The sequence below is a fragment of the Microtus pennsylvanicus genome, chromosome 10 (assembly GCF_037038515.1).
Source record: "Microtus pennsylvanicus isolate mMicPen1 chromosome 10, mMicPen1.hap1, whole genome shotgun sequence".
Lineage (NCBI taxonomy): Eukaryota > Metazoa > Chordata > Mammalia > Rodentia > Cricetidae > Microtus > Microtus pennsylvanicus.
Window position 1 is genome coordinate 28,339,717 of NC_134588.1, and position 15,678 is coordinate 28,355,394.

At 51.1% G+C, this 15,678-nt stretch overlaps 1 protein-coding gene across 21 annotated transcripts in view; it reads left to right on the forward strand.

The window, feature by feature from the left end:
• The window catches only part of Plekha6 (pleckstrin homology domain containing A6), a 144,057-nt gene that overhangs the window by 39,088 nt on the left and 89,291 nt on the right, over window positions 1–15,678 (forward strand). Inside the window, exon 1 of one of the 21 annotated variants that reach the window (XM_075987957.1) lies at window positions 4,178–4,279. The exons of 18 other annotated variants lie outside the window; for them this stretch is intronic. The gene's annotated coding sequence lies outside the window, so the exon portion shown is untranslated. Of the gene's footprint in view, window positions 1–4,177; window positions 4,280–8,115; window positions 8,377–9,576; window positions 9,694–15,678 lie in introns of those variants that run through there. 2 more of the 21 variants (XM_075987959.1, XM_075987942.1) reach the window with 2 other exon arrangements.

The window sequence follows — 15,678 nt, forward strand, 5'->3', positions numbered from 1 at the left end:
GTGCCACAGAACATGTGTGAAGTCAGAGGACAACTTTCCAGAGTCTCTCCTTCCACTGTGAGATCTAGGGACTGAACCCATCATCTCTCCAGCTCCCCTCTGCCTCTTTTTCCTGGAGTTATTTTATCACTGCTTATTGAAATTGACGCCATCTCCATGACACTGCCAACCTTGGAGCTGAGGGCTTTGTGATGTTTTCCAGAATCTTCCTCTGCCTTCACCTAGCTGCTCTGGCAGAGAGCAGAGCAGGGCCAAGTATCTACTCCACCTTAACCATGCTCCCAGAGATGGGGTCCTGTTGTACGAATTCATATTGATCTTAATAATAAGAACCTGGAGTCAGATTCAGAAAGCTGAAAGATCAGAGAAGCAGAGCAGCCAGCCACTAGTTCTTACCTCTACGAAATCCTCAGACCGAATGGGGTATCCTGTGTCTACAAGTCCTCAGACTGAATTCTGAGCCCTCTGTCTCCTCCCCAGTCACTTCCCACATCCACCTCCCTAGTGTTGGGATTGAAGGTGTGAGCCATCACTGCTCGGATCCATTTTTAGACTGATTCAATCTCACGTAGCCCAGGGTGGCCTTGAACTCACAGACATTCCTGTGCCTCTGGTGTGTGCCGCCGCTGCCTGGCCTCTAATGACTAACTAGTGTGTCTAGCTCCGCATTCTGATCTTTAGGCAAGCTTTGTTTGTTAGAGCACAAACAGAATATCACCACAGGATCCCCTGAGGACTCTACTGCTAAGTATAACCATCCTCCCCTTCTACTTTCCAAAGGGGCTTCTCTGTAGCCTGCGTCTGCTAGGGAAGGCAGGGAGGGGCTTGACCAAGGCCCAGCTTGGGTGTCTGGGTGGAGCTGCTGCCTGCCGTTCTAGAGTGATTGACATCAAACTGACTCCCTCCATTCTCCCCCACTTCCCCCTTTCCCAGTGTCCATCCTTCTTGCCTTCCTGACCTCATCTGGCTGAGACAGGAACAATTGAGTGGAAAAGTGCCTCTGAGCACTTCCTGTCCTGCTGATCTGCCAAGCCAAGGGGAGGGGTGGCTGGGGAAAGCTGGGATCACACAGGAGGAGGTTCTGGGGCTGCTGCTTGTATAAGGCGGTGGCTGGAAGAGGGTGCTCTCCACCTTTCACAGTTGCTGGAGGAGGGAACTTAATTGTTTCTATAACAAAGAAATAAGACTCTGAGGTGATACGGATACTAATTAGCTTGTTCTGGAATATTCTATTGTTCTCCATAAGCATATACAATTAGTATTTTGTGTAGTCAATTAAAAAAGAGAGAGAAGGCTGGAGAGATGGCTCAGTGGTTAAGAGCATTGCCTGCTCTTCCAAAGGTTCTGAGTTCAATTCCTGGCAATCACATGGTGGTTCACAACCATCTGTAATGAGATCTGGTGCCCTCTTCTGGCCTGCAGACACACACAGACAGAATATTGTATACATAACAAATAAATAAATACATATTTAAGAGAGAGAGAGAGAGAGAGAGAGAGAGAGAGAGAGAGAGAGAGAGAGAAAGAGAGAGTAGGGAGAGGGAGAGGGAGAGGGAGAGGGAGAGGGAGAGGGAGAGAGAGACAGGTAAGATGGCTTAGTGGGGGAAGGAGCTTGCTGCCAAGCCTGATGGTCTGAGTTTCAGCCGCAGGACTCACGTGGGAGAAAGAGAGAACTAATTCCTGAACGTTGTCCTCTGACCTCCACACCATCACACAAAATGAATTCAGGATAGTAGCCCCAGAACCTGCCTCTGTAATGATTTAGGAAGCTCTAGTGTATTTCACAGGCTCTTTTAAGAGTGGCTTGGGGGATCAGAGGCCTCCTGAACACAGGGGTGAGGGTAGGGAGGTGACTGTCACCTCTGTCTTTCCCCAACTCTCTTCAACACGGAGGTTCTGTCTCTGTGCTATGTGTCTAGTTCTCTCTTTCTTAAAGACTTTTTATTGTTTGTTTGTGTGTGTAGGGGTGTGTGTGTGGATGTGCATGTGTGTGTGTAGGGGTGGGGTGTGTGTATGTACACGTGTGTGTGTGTGTGTGTGTGTGTGTGTGTGCGCGCGTGTCAGGTGGTAAGTGCTGCTTCCCATGAGGCCAGAAGAGGGCATCAGATTCCCTAGAGCTGGAGTTTACAGGTGATTGTAAGTTGCTCCACCTGGGCGCTATGAATAAAACTCTGGTTTGTCCTCTGGAAGAGCAGCGAGCACTGCTGACCACTGAGCCATCTCTCCAGCCCCTGTCCAGTTCTCTTGTCCAGAAACCCAATCAACTCGGGAGAACTTTCCTAGGCGCCTGTCTGAAGTGTGACTAGTCCATATTGCGTGTCTGCTCTGTCCCAGCCAGTCTGCAACACAAATGGGTTCTGGAAGAGTCTATTCCTTGCTGCCCTCAAAACTGAATTACTTTTTGTGGCCAAGATGAGGGAGAAATGTCCTGAAGCTGACTCTCTTTAGAATTGACAATTTCAGAGAGACTTTGTATTTTTGTTGTTGTTTCTTTTGAAACTGTATTATGCAGCCCAGGTTGGCTTGGGACAGTTGATCCTGCCTCCACCTCCTAAGCTCTGGGATTGTAGGTGTGCTCCATCACCTGTCTAGGAGTGACCAGTGACCAGGAACAAAATGGTTGCACAGTTGTTTATAAGGGAGGGTATTGCCAGGGAGCCCTGGGTTGAGACATGCTTAATGCAGAAGTGCATCATTGTGTCTCTACCCCCAGAGGGAGCAGTCGGAGCATGCGCAGGAGGCTTCTCCTAGAAAGCAGGCCTTGGCCTCCCAATACACCACACCCATGCCTTATAGGCTGAACCCTGGCTTCCAAGAAATGTGGCAGCCTGGCTGGAGCAGGAGAGATTTCAATTCTTACCTGGCTTCTCCTCTCCTTTTAGGATATAACCAGATAATTTCCCATCCCCGTTGGGTCCCACCTGTTCGTATCAGCTGGGAATTGAGAACAATAATCTAGGGCTTCCTCTTTGGCTTATATGAAGCTACAGTGAAAACCAGTCAGTGTGTTAAAAAGCTGCGCAAATGTTCAGAGAATATTATTATTGCTGTTATTTTGAGCTTCGTGTATCCCAGGCTGGGCTTGAACTTAAGGAGATGAGAGTGACGTTGAACTTCTGATCCTCTACCTCCCAAGTGCTGAGACTACAGGCATGAGCCACTGCTCCTGGTTTGCACAGGACTGAGGTTGAATTCAGAGTTTCACCATGCCAGGCCAGAGCATTACCAACTGAGCTACACCCCCAGCCCCAGAGATTAATAATATGGTTATTGTTTTAGTGAGGGATAAAGAACTGCTGGAGACTAGATTGGAGTTCTAGTTCCCTGGAGACATGCTTTCTTCCAGGGGATGAAGAAAGGGCCACTGGGGTGTGACTGCCTGCTTCTCCATGTTGCCTGCTTTAGACCAAGTCCTGGATGGTCAGATAAACGTCTGTCAACCCCAAATACAAATCACAGGTCCAGATCTTCCCATTTCCCCTCACCCAGTTCATCCCCCCCACCATAGAGTTGGGGGACTCTGCCCAGAGACCCCGAGTGTGGAGCTTAGAGCCTCGATGCCCTCTATCTCTCTTCATTTAGTGGAGCACCTCCAGGCCCGACAGAAACCTGTGCCCTCCTTGCTGTGTGGGCAGGGCCTCTGGTTTATGATAGCGATACCCTGTGTTTATAGAGCGTCTTTGTTGTTGAGAGTTTTCTCTCTGTGCATGCTCCCATCCTTTGGAGGGTACAGACTGAAGGAAAAGCTCATGGTGACCTTGGGTCACTCTGAGACATCCAGTGGTTTTGCTTGAAGTCCTGCCGCCAAGGAGTGGCAGGGCCAGGATTTTCCTTCCAGCCTCAGTACTGCAGCTGGGATGAGTGGCTGGCCACTTTGTCAGGATCTAAGAGGTCTGTGCCTGCTTGCCCTGGCTTTGAGGGAGGTCGATTCACAAGGGACCTTGGGCCCTGTGGTCCCTGAAGATCAGTGAGAGCAAGGAGGTGCGAGGTGGACTTGGCCTGGAGGCGATTCTGCTGTGGCCATCTCGTGACTGCCTAGCATGGGCATGAATATGGAACAAGCACCTTGGTGGAATACTGTGCTCTGGCCCCTACAGCAGTGTGTCCCAAGAGGCGGGCTCCGGGCCAGCTTCTTTGATTGGCTGTTGGGGTCTGGGGTGGAGCATCTCCTGGTGTGCGGCACCTTAGGAGCAGGTGGAGGAGGGCACTAGAGCGGGCTGCTCCGTGGGAAGTGGACTATTGGCAGCACGAGGTGGTTCTCATGCACCCTTCCTGGCTGGTAAGGGCTATGAATTCAGGCCTGGGACTGTGGGAGACGGGGCAGCTGACCCGGCTGTTGGCTGGGTTTTCTAGAGGCATCTCTCTACTTCCCTCTCTCCACGCACTCCCCACGGTTGATTCTTTGCTCTCTTCCTTTCTCTCGTTCTTTCCTCTCATCTTAGTCAGTTGTTTGCTCAACAGATTTGAACTCCGGAATGCGCCAAGCATGGCACACTTTCTCCCGTTTCCAAAGGACCCTGGCCACCCCGTGCTCTGCTTGCCTTCAAGTTATGTCTGCTTCTCTACCTCAGTCCCTAGCTTCAGAACCCTGTCCCCTCCTTTCCTTCGAGATCAGCAGCACCAGGAAGTGCTGAGATGGGAGCAGCCTACAGTGTGTGGGGTGTTTGTCCAAGGTGGGGTTGGCGTGGCCTGGCTGGCTGGGCAGGGTAGGGCCGAGGCTCAGGCTCCGGTTCTTGGTTCTTGTGTGGCCTTGTCCTTCCCACACCTACCCTTTCTCCTCTGCCTACGCCCCACTTCCGTCCGCTGATGGAGGCAGAGGTAGCAAAGCCAACCCAACGGCTGTAGGTGCTGTTTGGCCGAGACTTCTCTCAGACCTCAGGTACAGACAGACGCCAGAACTCCACCTGCGACTGGCGACGTTCCAGAGGAGGGAGGGCAGGACCTGCCTTCTGAAGAAGGCCTGGTTCCACCAGGGCCTGCCACTTTATCTGGTAGGACCGCTGTCAAAGACGTAGTGGAACTGTAGACAATGAAGGTGCAATGGCAGAGGTTCTGCTGGGAGGGGAAGAGAATTCTGGTTTCTTGTCTCATGTGTGCAGGTGCCCAGGGCTAGAGCCAGGGACCTGGTCAGCTTTGAGGTGTTTATTACATCATGGCCACAAGTTCACAGTGATCCAATTTGTCATTTGTTTTACTCATTTGGCTTTTTGAGATAGATTCCGTTATAGCCCAGGCTGGCCTGCAGCTCACTATGTAGCAAAGGATGACTTTGAACTCATGATTTTTCCTACCCTCACTTCCTAACTGCTAGTATTACAGGCATGTTCCATTATGCTTGCTCCTTTTTTTGGGTATTTTTTTAATTTGAGACAAGGTCTCAATAAGTTGCCCAAGGCTGGTCTTGAACTCCCTTTTTAAATAAAAAAAAAATGTTACATTTTATTTATTCATTGTGTGTGTTCATGTGTACATGATAGATACACATGGAGCCAGAGCACGGTTTATGGGAGTTATTCTCTCCTTTCATCATGGGGATTCTGGGGGCTGCTGAGTCACCCTGCCGCCGACCCCTTGAGCTGTGTAGCCCAGGCAGGTCATGAACATAGCATCTTCCTGTCTCAGCCTCCTGAGTTACTAGGCTTTAAGGCCTGTCCTGTGCCCCCAGATCTAGCTTCTGATTTATATAGTTAAACAAATGTATTTATTTAAGATGGAGTCTGACTTGGAACCAGGAGCTCATCAGTTTGGCTAGACAGCCAATGAGCTTCAGGGCTCTGCTGGTCTTTCCCTTCCCCTGATTCCTCCCAGGATTTTTTGAAGAGGTGTCCAGGACCCAGACTCAGGTCCTCAGGCTTCCATGGCAGGCACTTTATTAAATGAGCCATCTCTTTAGTCTGGTGATTTATATTAATTAAAAAAAATTTTAATGAAAACTTTTAAGCTCGTGCAAGGTCAGAGAGAATAACGAAATAACCCTTACATGCCTGTTTCGATCATTTGGAAGTGGTCTCCTGGACAGTCAGTCTTGCTCATTCCCAGCCCTTTCCACCCTCTGGTTATTTTGAAGAAAAACCTAGACAGCTGATCATTTCGTCTCTAAAGGTTCCGACGCTTAGAAAAATGCCGAAATATCATCATCACACCTCAACAAAACTAACAAGTCTCACCAGTATTTACATTCCTCCATCATGTTTGAAACTGATTTTCCTTTTTATCTGGATCCAGATAAGGCCTGTTCATCGTGATGGGCTGTTTCTGTTCTCAGGTTGCTCCTGTCTGCAAGGCCCTTTTTCCCCTGTCCTGGGTTTGGGGGTGGAAACCTCAGCACGTTGTGTGACAGGGTCTGCTGTTCCCTGTATGACCAGCAAAGGCAGCTGGAGGTGGAGCTTGATCAAGACTAAGGGTCCTTCAGTGGCTTTACCTGGGGTGTGGGGCTAGACCCTGCCCTGTGCGCACCCTATCAGGATGCCCTGTGTCTGCTTGCTTGTTTGGGATGTCAGTAGCCTTGATGATCTCTGCCTATACCCATTAATTCATTACAGACTAATTGCCCATTAATTATTCCCTCTAATTAGACGTTGCTTCTTTGATTTCACAGTAAGTGATCACTCACTTTGGAAAGAGGCCTCTTCCTCCGGGAGGTGTTGTTGTGGAGCCTGAGACCAGAAGACAAGAGGGCGGCTCATTCCCACCCACTCTGGCCTCTGTGGACTGGGAAAGTGCCCAGTTGAAAGTCTAGATGGGGTCCTCTGCATTGCTCTACAGACAAATCTCGAGGCAGTCAAAACCCGAGATACACTTAACAACTTTCTTTCATTTAATTCTGAAATACAGTTCAGCTATATTTAATCATGTGATTAATGATTAGTCACGAAGTTCCCCTGACTGTCCCTAGTGATTCCTGCTGCCTGTGACCTAATCTATTGTTTATAAAGCATGTGTACATTCGCACAGACAGACAGACAGACACACAAACATGTGCACACGTGCATACAGAAAAAAAAAGATATAGTCCAGTCTAGAGGCTAAGAGCTAAGCTCCAAGGTCAGCTCACTTAGGTATGGCTTGTGGTTCTACCACTGTCTGAATACTTGGCATTGGGCAAAAAAGCTAAATTCTGCCTGATTTAGTTTTTCTGTAGGCATTGTAAGGTTTATTGTGAATATTTTTTTTGAGGTGGTGTCTCACTGTGTATCCCGGCTGGCCTGACATTCTCTATGTAGGCAAGGCTGGCCTTGAATTTGCAGAACTCCCCTCATTTCTACCTCCGGGTACTGGGATTAAAGGCACGCATGGCCACAGCCAGCTATTTTATGAATATTAAATGAAGAACTGAGCACAGCACACAGGGGTATGCAATGTGCGTTTCCTATTGTTATGTAAATCACCTCTTCGCAATCCAGCATCTACCTTGGGACAGAACAGTGGCAGACAGCTAGCATTTGGCTGTGTGTTATAGAGACAAGATTCTATCTTCTTTGTTCTGGTGTCCATTACCAAGGAGGTCTATGCTGCCTTCAAGAGCAATTTCTTTTCTTTTCACCTTGGTCACTCTCATCAGAGAGTTAACTCTAATTCTGAGGACAGTGAAGTTGTGTCTAGAGACATCAGGGCCCCTCCTCTCTGAATCACAGTGAGTGGAGGAGATGTCTGTCCTGGGGCAAGGAACCTGGCTCTCCTGTGGTTGCTCTGTCCTTCTCTGAGCAGGGAAGGAGTGGGGAGGAGGACACAGGGCTTGGCTTAGTACTGCCCCTGGTACTTTTCCTTCTTGGAGGCCTGGACTGTCTCTTACCCTCAGGAAAGTTCCCCCAAGGTTTGGGCCTGGAGAGCTGGGTGAATGAGGCTCCTCCCTGGGAGACTGAGGTCCCTGAGGCCTGGCTCAGCTGGTCACCCATCTGCCCCTGCAGATCAGAATGAAATCTGTGTTAATAAGATGAAACACAACAACCCGCTGGGCAGGAAAGGGAGCGGATCAACCAGAGGCTCTCAGTACTTTCCTGGATTTAACTGGGCCAGAGGCTCCAGCCAGAAAGTCATCAGAGCTTATGACCGGCTCTTATTCCAGCTCCTTCTCACTGGCCAGCCCTGTGCCTTCTCATATGCTGGCCACTGGAGGCACAAGGAGGACCTCACAGGGAGACAGAGAATCAGGAAAAGGGATAGAGAAGAGTCTGAGCAGTTAGAGACTTGGAGAAGAGGGAGCCTAGACAGCGAGGGAGCCTGAGCACTGCTGCCCCGGGCATCCCAGGACGAAGAACATACACCCTGAGCAAATGCAACACTGTGTGTCTGTCTTTCTGGGCTCCAGTCCAGAACATTCTAGAGCTACTTCTTCTGCTGGGAGCTCGGCCATGTGACTCACACAGGTGGAGACCGGTGAGCTTTCCGTCCCGGGCACCGGAGGGCGGGGGAAACTAGAGAGACGCAGACACAGAAGGAGCTTTTTACCTCATCTTCATGCTGCAGGCTGCTGTGTGGCGCTGGCTTCCGCCTGGAGGGTTCTCTGCCTGAGCACAGAGCTCCAGGGTGTGAGCTATGGAGGGAAGAAGGGAGCCCAATGGGAGTGATGAGGGTGAGTGGGCTCAGTGAGGTCAGGCTGGACTTGGCTTAGCACAGAGAGAGCTCTCCTGGAGTGAAAATGTTAGCGAAGGCACGATCCTTAGGCATCTGGCAGCAGAAGCAGTTGGCTAGAAATATATCTAAGTAGACAGCAGTTCTCAACCTGTGGGCCGTGACCCCTTTGGGTTTTCATATCACATATCATTTACATCGCAGTAGTGGCGAAATAATGTTATGGTTGGGGGCCGCCACAGCATGAGGAACTGCATTGAAGGGTCGCAGTGCTAGGAAGGTCGAGAGCCACAGAGCTCGAGGCTGGTGCAGGGCGTGTGAGCACTGCTTTGTGCATTGGAACTGCTGTTGGTTCCTCCTGTCCCTGTCCCTCGATGGTGTAGGAGGGACAGTGTGTCGTGCTAGAATCAGGAGAGTAAGCACAGAGAGCCCGTGGGCTTTTGTGCCCCTTGCTCCTCTCCATGGGTTCCTAGTGCTTTACATGTTGTGGGCACTGACAGCATTTGGCCCGTGATGGCAACCCAGTAGGGCAGAGGCAAAGGGGAGTTTTATCCATTCAGACTTTTTAGGTTATGTTCCTCCTCCCTGGTCCTAGAACAGGGTGGACCTGCTCTAGGGACAGGGGAGCTGGGTATCCAATGATGCCTTTTGGTCTGCATAAGCCCACGGACAGAGTTGGAGCTGGGCCCCATTTCAGCTGGCAGAAGGAGGCATGGACCTAGAGCTGCAGAGAAAGCTGGTTACTGAGTGCTCAACCTACCTCAAAAGCAGCAGAGAGGAAAGTTGACTTGACCCAAGCCTGGGACAGCCCAGCTGCTCGTGTTGGACTCCCACGGTGAGGAGCTGTGCTTGCTGTGGGCTTAAGGCATGACGGGTTCATGGCAGCCTAGCTGTACTTAGCATTGACAGCCTGGCATGGTTGGTGCTGTTTCTTCTTATGCCTCCCTTCCAGTATCTGATCACTGAGATCCTTGAAGGACCCTGTGGCCACCTGGATGTCCAGCTCAGAGTCTCCTACAGAGTCTGCGCACTGACTGCTCTAACAATTACCAAAGAGAATGTTCTAGATGCTCAGGATCCTAAAAGGACCTGCAGCAGTTTCGAAAGGTCCTTGTCCTCTAGGTAAGAACAACTCCCATCTCCAGTCAGGTGGGGTTATGATACAGTGTTCTATGTGCACAGGACTCCCAAGACAGGCAGCTGGACCTGAGGTCTCCCAGCACTGGGGACAGAGTTCTAGGTGCCTCTGAGTAAGAAGAGTTTGTGCGGTGCCCACCGGTTCTTTATCAAATCAAAGACATGTGAGTCATTTATTGGGATGACCATGTCATCCTGGTTTGTTCAGGACTTTCCTGAAAGATGTCCTGTGTGGCGGGAACTCCCTTTAATCCCAGGATAACAGAGACAGTTAGTCACCTGTCCAAGGATTCTCCCTCAGCCAGCCCTTAGCCCAGTTTCCATTTCTGTTTTGCTGACTGAAGGAAAACATGTCTTTTCACCACTTACTTTCCGTCTTCCATGTGCTGATCCCAGAAATCTGGACTCACACATGGACAGGGATGTTGCCTACCCATGATGCTCTATGGCCTTTCGTGTCTCACGGGAACACGGAGACATCCGTGTCCAACAGCCTTTAGGTCAGCTGAGGCCTAGCATGGAGGAGGCTCCTGTGTGTCGGTGGCTGAGCACACCAGTCAAACCTATGTCAGAGTGTCTTCTCTTCCAAATGATGCCAACCTCATCTACTCATCGGGTTTCCAGTTTCCTTTCCCAGCACGGTCCCTAACTGTCAGGTGAAAACACTCAGAGTCCGCTTCCCAGCTCCAAAGCCCTCTGCTTTGTATTTTCTTCACTCCAGACCTGTTTTTTTCTCCCTCTGATCCTTAGCTCCCAGAGATTCTTCTGTTGTCATTGTTTGTAGTGCTGGGGATAGAACCCGGGGCACTGACCACAGAGCCATAGTCCAGTCTGTTTGGCTCCTGTCTTCGTCTGACCAGTGACTCTGTTTTCTTGTCTCAGTGCCTGTCCCTTCTCTGATGGAGCCAAAGAGTGGCCCGAGCTCAAGTTTCCTGTTGTCCAGCCCTGCCCTTCCCCTCTCATCCCATAGAGTGGTTATTCACACAGCTCCTTGATTTATCCTATTTATAAACCTTAGCAGCATGTCTCTCCCTAGTGACAAACACTAACATACCCTCCTTAATCCTGTCCACTACTCCAGCCTGTGCAATACTAAAAATATCCTTCCATCTACACCCTACGAGTCCTCAGCCCTGTCCCTTCCTAGGCCTACTTCACCGTCACACCAGGGAGAGCTGCCCTGTGAGGGACAGGACCTCAGGTGGACAGTAGCTCAGGCCTCTAGAGGTTGGCCTCGAAGGAGACTCATGGGCTCCAAGTGCAGCAGGATTATACTGCACTATCACAGGTTAGGAGGAGGGGACCCCACAGAGCCTTGGGGACTGGAGTGTGTGCTAGGCTTAGTTCTCGGGATTAGAACCCAGACGTGACGTGGGTGGCAGGCCTTACACAGTTGCCACCCACGCCCTACGATGACTAGAAGGATCTGAACTTCATTGCGTCTTTTTCCTCCCTCCTCACAGGAGGCTGGTAGCCATCTGACTGCCTCACTAGGTTATCAACAGAACGAGCTGTCTTTAGGATGACACACTGAACAAACACGCACTCTGCTAGGTAGCCTCTGCCCTCTGCCGTTTGTCTTTCCCCAAGCTTCTCATGCACATGGCAGATCCACACCGCGCCTCCTCTGTGCCGGGAACGTAGGCATGATCATGGCGAAGACTGCAGGCCTGCTGCAACACCGTCTTTACCTCAGCTTTGTCTCTGCCTCTTCATCTGGCCGGGGCCTTCTCGGTCCCATCCATTTCCCTAAGGTTCTCATCTGCATGGTTTGGAAGCCATGTGGCCTGAGCTCTAGGGATGATCCAGCTGACAAGCAGAAGGCACTTGGGCAGGCTGTTTTGTCTTTCTGGGCCTTGGCGTGCCCTTCTTTCCAGTGGCCGAACACCTTCTTGCCTGCCCTGTGCTGTAGGAGTGCTGTGCCGTCAAAATGAGCCTGCGATGCCCGTCTGCAAAAGCCAGAGAATTCTGTGTAAATCGGGTGCTTGGTGAGCAGAAAGGGGACAGTACTCGGGAAAGTGCGGTCTAGGCACAGAGCTGAGCCTTCCCCGGGAAAGTGTCTGAAGAGCCTTGCTTTGAGCACAGGCTTCCCAAGGGCCAGTGTCTGGTGCTTAGCACTGCTGGCACACAGCGGTGGCACAGCAGAAACCTGGCACGTGGACACAGGCTTCTCCTTACCGTGTGTCAAGTGGTGTGTTGAATGTGCACGCTAAATGCAGGGAGGAGATCAGGCCCCAAGGAAAGAAAGCACAGCCAGGCCAGATGTGGACACTGCCAATCAGGGAGGGCTTCCCGAAAGAGGTGGTAAGGTTTAGGGTAGAAGAATATTCATCCTTCAGGACACTCTAGAGGATGGATACCGAAGACTGGGGGATCATTTCTGTGCACTGGGGCAGGAGTCTCCGAAAGAAAGGAACGAAGGTGTGAAGTGTTACGTGGGTGACAGCTATAGTTAGGTTCTGAGGGACGAAAATGCCTGCTGGGGCAGGGGGATGCAGAGAGGCATGTTTGAGGAGTGCAGCTGTGGCTGGGGGAGGGATCCCCAAGATGCCATAGCCTGCTTCTCCCGTTCTTGGTGGGCTCTTAGTAGTGTTCTTCGGGAGACCACTTGCTGAGCCCCCAGCCTGCAGCAGTAGTCTGGCCTGAAGTAGGGTGGGAGCTGGCCTGTCCTTGGTCAGGAAGGGGAAGAGAATTCCCAGGAGCACGCATGGTCTTCCGGCTCCATTTCCTTAAAGCAGGAAGCCTGGGCACACACACAGGTGCTTGCAGTTAAGTTAAATTGTGTATCTGAGGTTAAAGGTGATGGATAACCAGACAGACCTGAGGCTCTGTTGCCTGCTGTGTGACTTTGAGCAACTTTCCTAACCTCTCTGGCCTAATCACATTTTTTAATCTAAAAAATCAAAGTAACAAAAGATTTTGCCAAAGATCTAAGTAGTGATAACAATGCCCACACATGCAGGGTAAGGAGCCAGAGCTAGGGTGCTTGTATGTTTAGTTTGTTCTCAGTCTTCTGCTAAAGGGGAGGGGACAAAAGGCCCAGCAGAGCCTCCTGGCAACTCCAGCCTCCTGACCGATGGGTGGGGCTGCCGTGTCCACACTATCCCCAGTATAAGAGATCCAGACTCCAAACCTCCTTTACTCTCCTTGTATCGTGACAGGCACAAAGTTGGCATCTCTTAGACTTGGCAAGTGAAAGTTGAGGTCCTTGTCTCCTGATGTTCTCAGCCCAGCAGAGGATTAGGGAAACAGGGGATCTACAAGGAGCCTTCTGCAGAGGAAGGGAAGACATCTTCCACCCACTCCTTCCTGTAGAGGGGGTGTGGGGGAGCGTGACAGGGTTCAGGCTGGGTCAACAATAGCAGGCGCTACGGACAAGAGGCGCGAGGCAGCCTGGGACTCTTGGATCTGCAGGGACTACGCGAGGAGGTGGGATGCTGGCAGCTGGTGGGAGCCTTGAACGCCCACCCAGGGGACTGGATTTCATCCTGTAAAGATTGTAAAGTAGGCATGAGGTAGTCAGCTTGCTCCCTCTCCTCTCCCGGCTCCATCCTGTGGGGGCCATGTCCAATCAGCTGGGGATCAGAGAGGCTTTGTAGCCTGCCTGAGCACACACAGAGTACTTGCTGTGGTCAGAGTAGGAGCTCAGGACGTCGGGTCAGAGTAGGAGCTCAGGACCTTTAGCATCTGCTCAGCGGCGCTTCTTGTTGAGACCTGTCCTGTGAGCATCTCGATTTGACTGCTCCTGCTGTCCTGTGGGCAGCTGTGGCCTCTGGCCAGCCCTATCCTGCCCTCTGGCTATCAGGAGCAGCTTTGTTCATTTAAAGAACCAGGAGTGATGGAGCCTGTCTCTTCTTCTCCAGACCCATCCCTTCTCCCCCCCCCCCCCCCCAGTTCTCTGGCACACAGAAAGAGTCACAAGATCCCTTGGAATAGGTTCCATCTTCTCTTCCAGGTGCTTGGTGCCTGGCACACGCCAGGCATGGTTGAAGACCTGTTTTTCAAAAGACCAGGTAGGATGCAGTGGGTAGAGGCGGCATTCTGAAACTTCGGAAGTCACTGATAGCCCCCGCTGCTCCTCCTCCACTCTTCCACTCTGCACGCCTAGGGCGGCCCCGTGTGCCTTCCAACGGTAGGCTTCACCAGTGTGTGGGGAGCAGGGAGTCGGTTTGCACTGAGGGTCATGTGGGGAGAAGTGAGATTCCAGAAGGTGGTGGCACAGAGCCTCACAGGGCTTTGGTATCACCGCTGTCAGTATCCCTGCCTCCTCAGAGTCCTCCAGGGCCTTCTCTACAGGAACCTCCACTGGCTCTGGACTCCTCGGCAGCCCAGCTGGTGCTCCTGGTGCGTTTTGTGGTAGAGCGAGACTCTTCACATGAGAAGCAGCCCCCAAAGTTCATGCTAACCTCAGGGGTCTGGGAGAATCTCAGGCCACTCTTGAGTCATTCTCACCAGGCAAGCCCAGGGCAGCCGTTTCTATGTTAGAACATCAGAGGTCATGTCCCACCCTCACTACCCCAACTGACCCACAAACACAGACTGGGCCTCTAAGGATGCTGGGCCTGAAAAGCAGAGCTCTTACATGAGAAGCCCTAGCGGGCTCTGAGAAAGTTGCACACCAGACACCAGGAATGCTGGGGTGAGGGAGACTCAGCCAGCTGGAGGCACACAAGAGTTCTGCTGGAGGTGACATACAGGCAGTTGCCACACAGGAGGACAAGTGCCACTCAGAAATGTCCTGAGCAAGAGTGACAAAAACCAGAAGAGAATAACATCTCACCCTTCTTCTCTTTGTGAGGGATGGAGATTTGTAAGGGGACAGAATGGGGCTCCCTCCCACTTATATCTCATAGTTGTTGACAGTAAGGAAGTCCCTTCATTTGACTTTGGTTTCTCCATTTGCTAAGAAAAAAAAAAAACATTTAGCCTGGGTGGAGGTGGTGCACGCCTTTAATCCCAGCACTTGGGAGTCAGAGGCAGGCGGATCTCTGTGAGTTTGAGGCTAACCTGGTCTATAGTTCTAGTTCTAGGATAGCTAAGGCTGTTACATAGAGAAACCAAGTCTCAAAAATTAAAACAAAAAAAAAAAGAAAGGAAAAGAAAGGAAAAGAAAAGGAAGGAAGAAAGAATGAAAGATAGATAGATAGATAGATAGATAGATAGATAGATAGATAGATAGATAGATGTTTGAGGCCAACCACAGACAGGGTAAGAGCAAATGATTTCTGGGTTTGTCCCGCAGAGCAGGTGTTAGCTGCTGTCCTCTGGAAGGAGATGACTGAACGGTCCTTACAGTGAGCAGGATGGATGTCTGCTCCTTCTGTTCCCAGCGTTGCCCTCTGGGATAGGGGACAACATGTTACAGCTTCAGCTGTCTCTCCTCTGTCCCTTCCCGTCTACATGCTGCTTGGTCTGTGGGGGTGGCGATGAACCCGGGACCTCATGTTGGCGGGAGGGACAGCTTAGATGTTGTCAGGGTAGGGAGAAAGTGAGGGTGGTCTGAGAGGGCCGGGACTGCCAGGAGCTGGGAGCTGACTCAGTTTTCCATCTACTGGGAGCCTCCTCTCTTCTATGAGTAGCACTCACTGTCAGAGTGGCCTGTGAGTCCTGGCCTTGTGGGCTGTACATGGAGAAGTTAGCTGTCCTGACATATCCGGATGGTGGGAAGGTGAACAGGAGAAGGGACCTGCGTCCTTAGTGTTTAGCCTCTAGCTGAGGTCATTCTGCTGCAATTAACAGAGCACTCTGTGGTTACAGCTCTGAGCTGTTCATTATCTCCGACTATGAGAACTGCGTACACGCTATTTCCTGAGTCCCGGCCATTAGAACATTGCATTCCTTGCCTTTAAGGTGAGGACACATGAAGGTGCCCCTCTCACAGACAGTGACCTTGCCTTAGATCTTGCTTTTCTCTTGCTCAAGAGAAATTGGTAGCAAAGTAAAACCAGCTGCAGCCTGGTGGTTGCAACC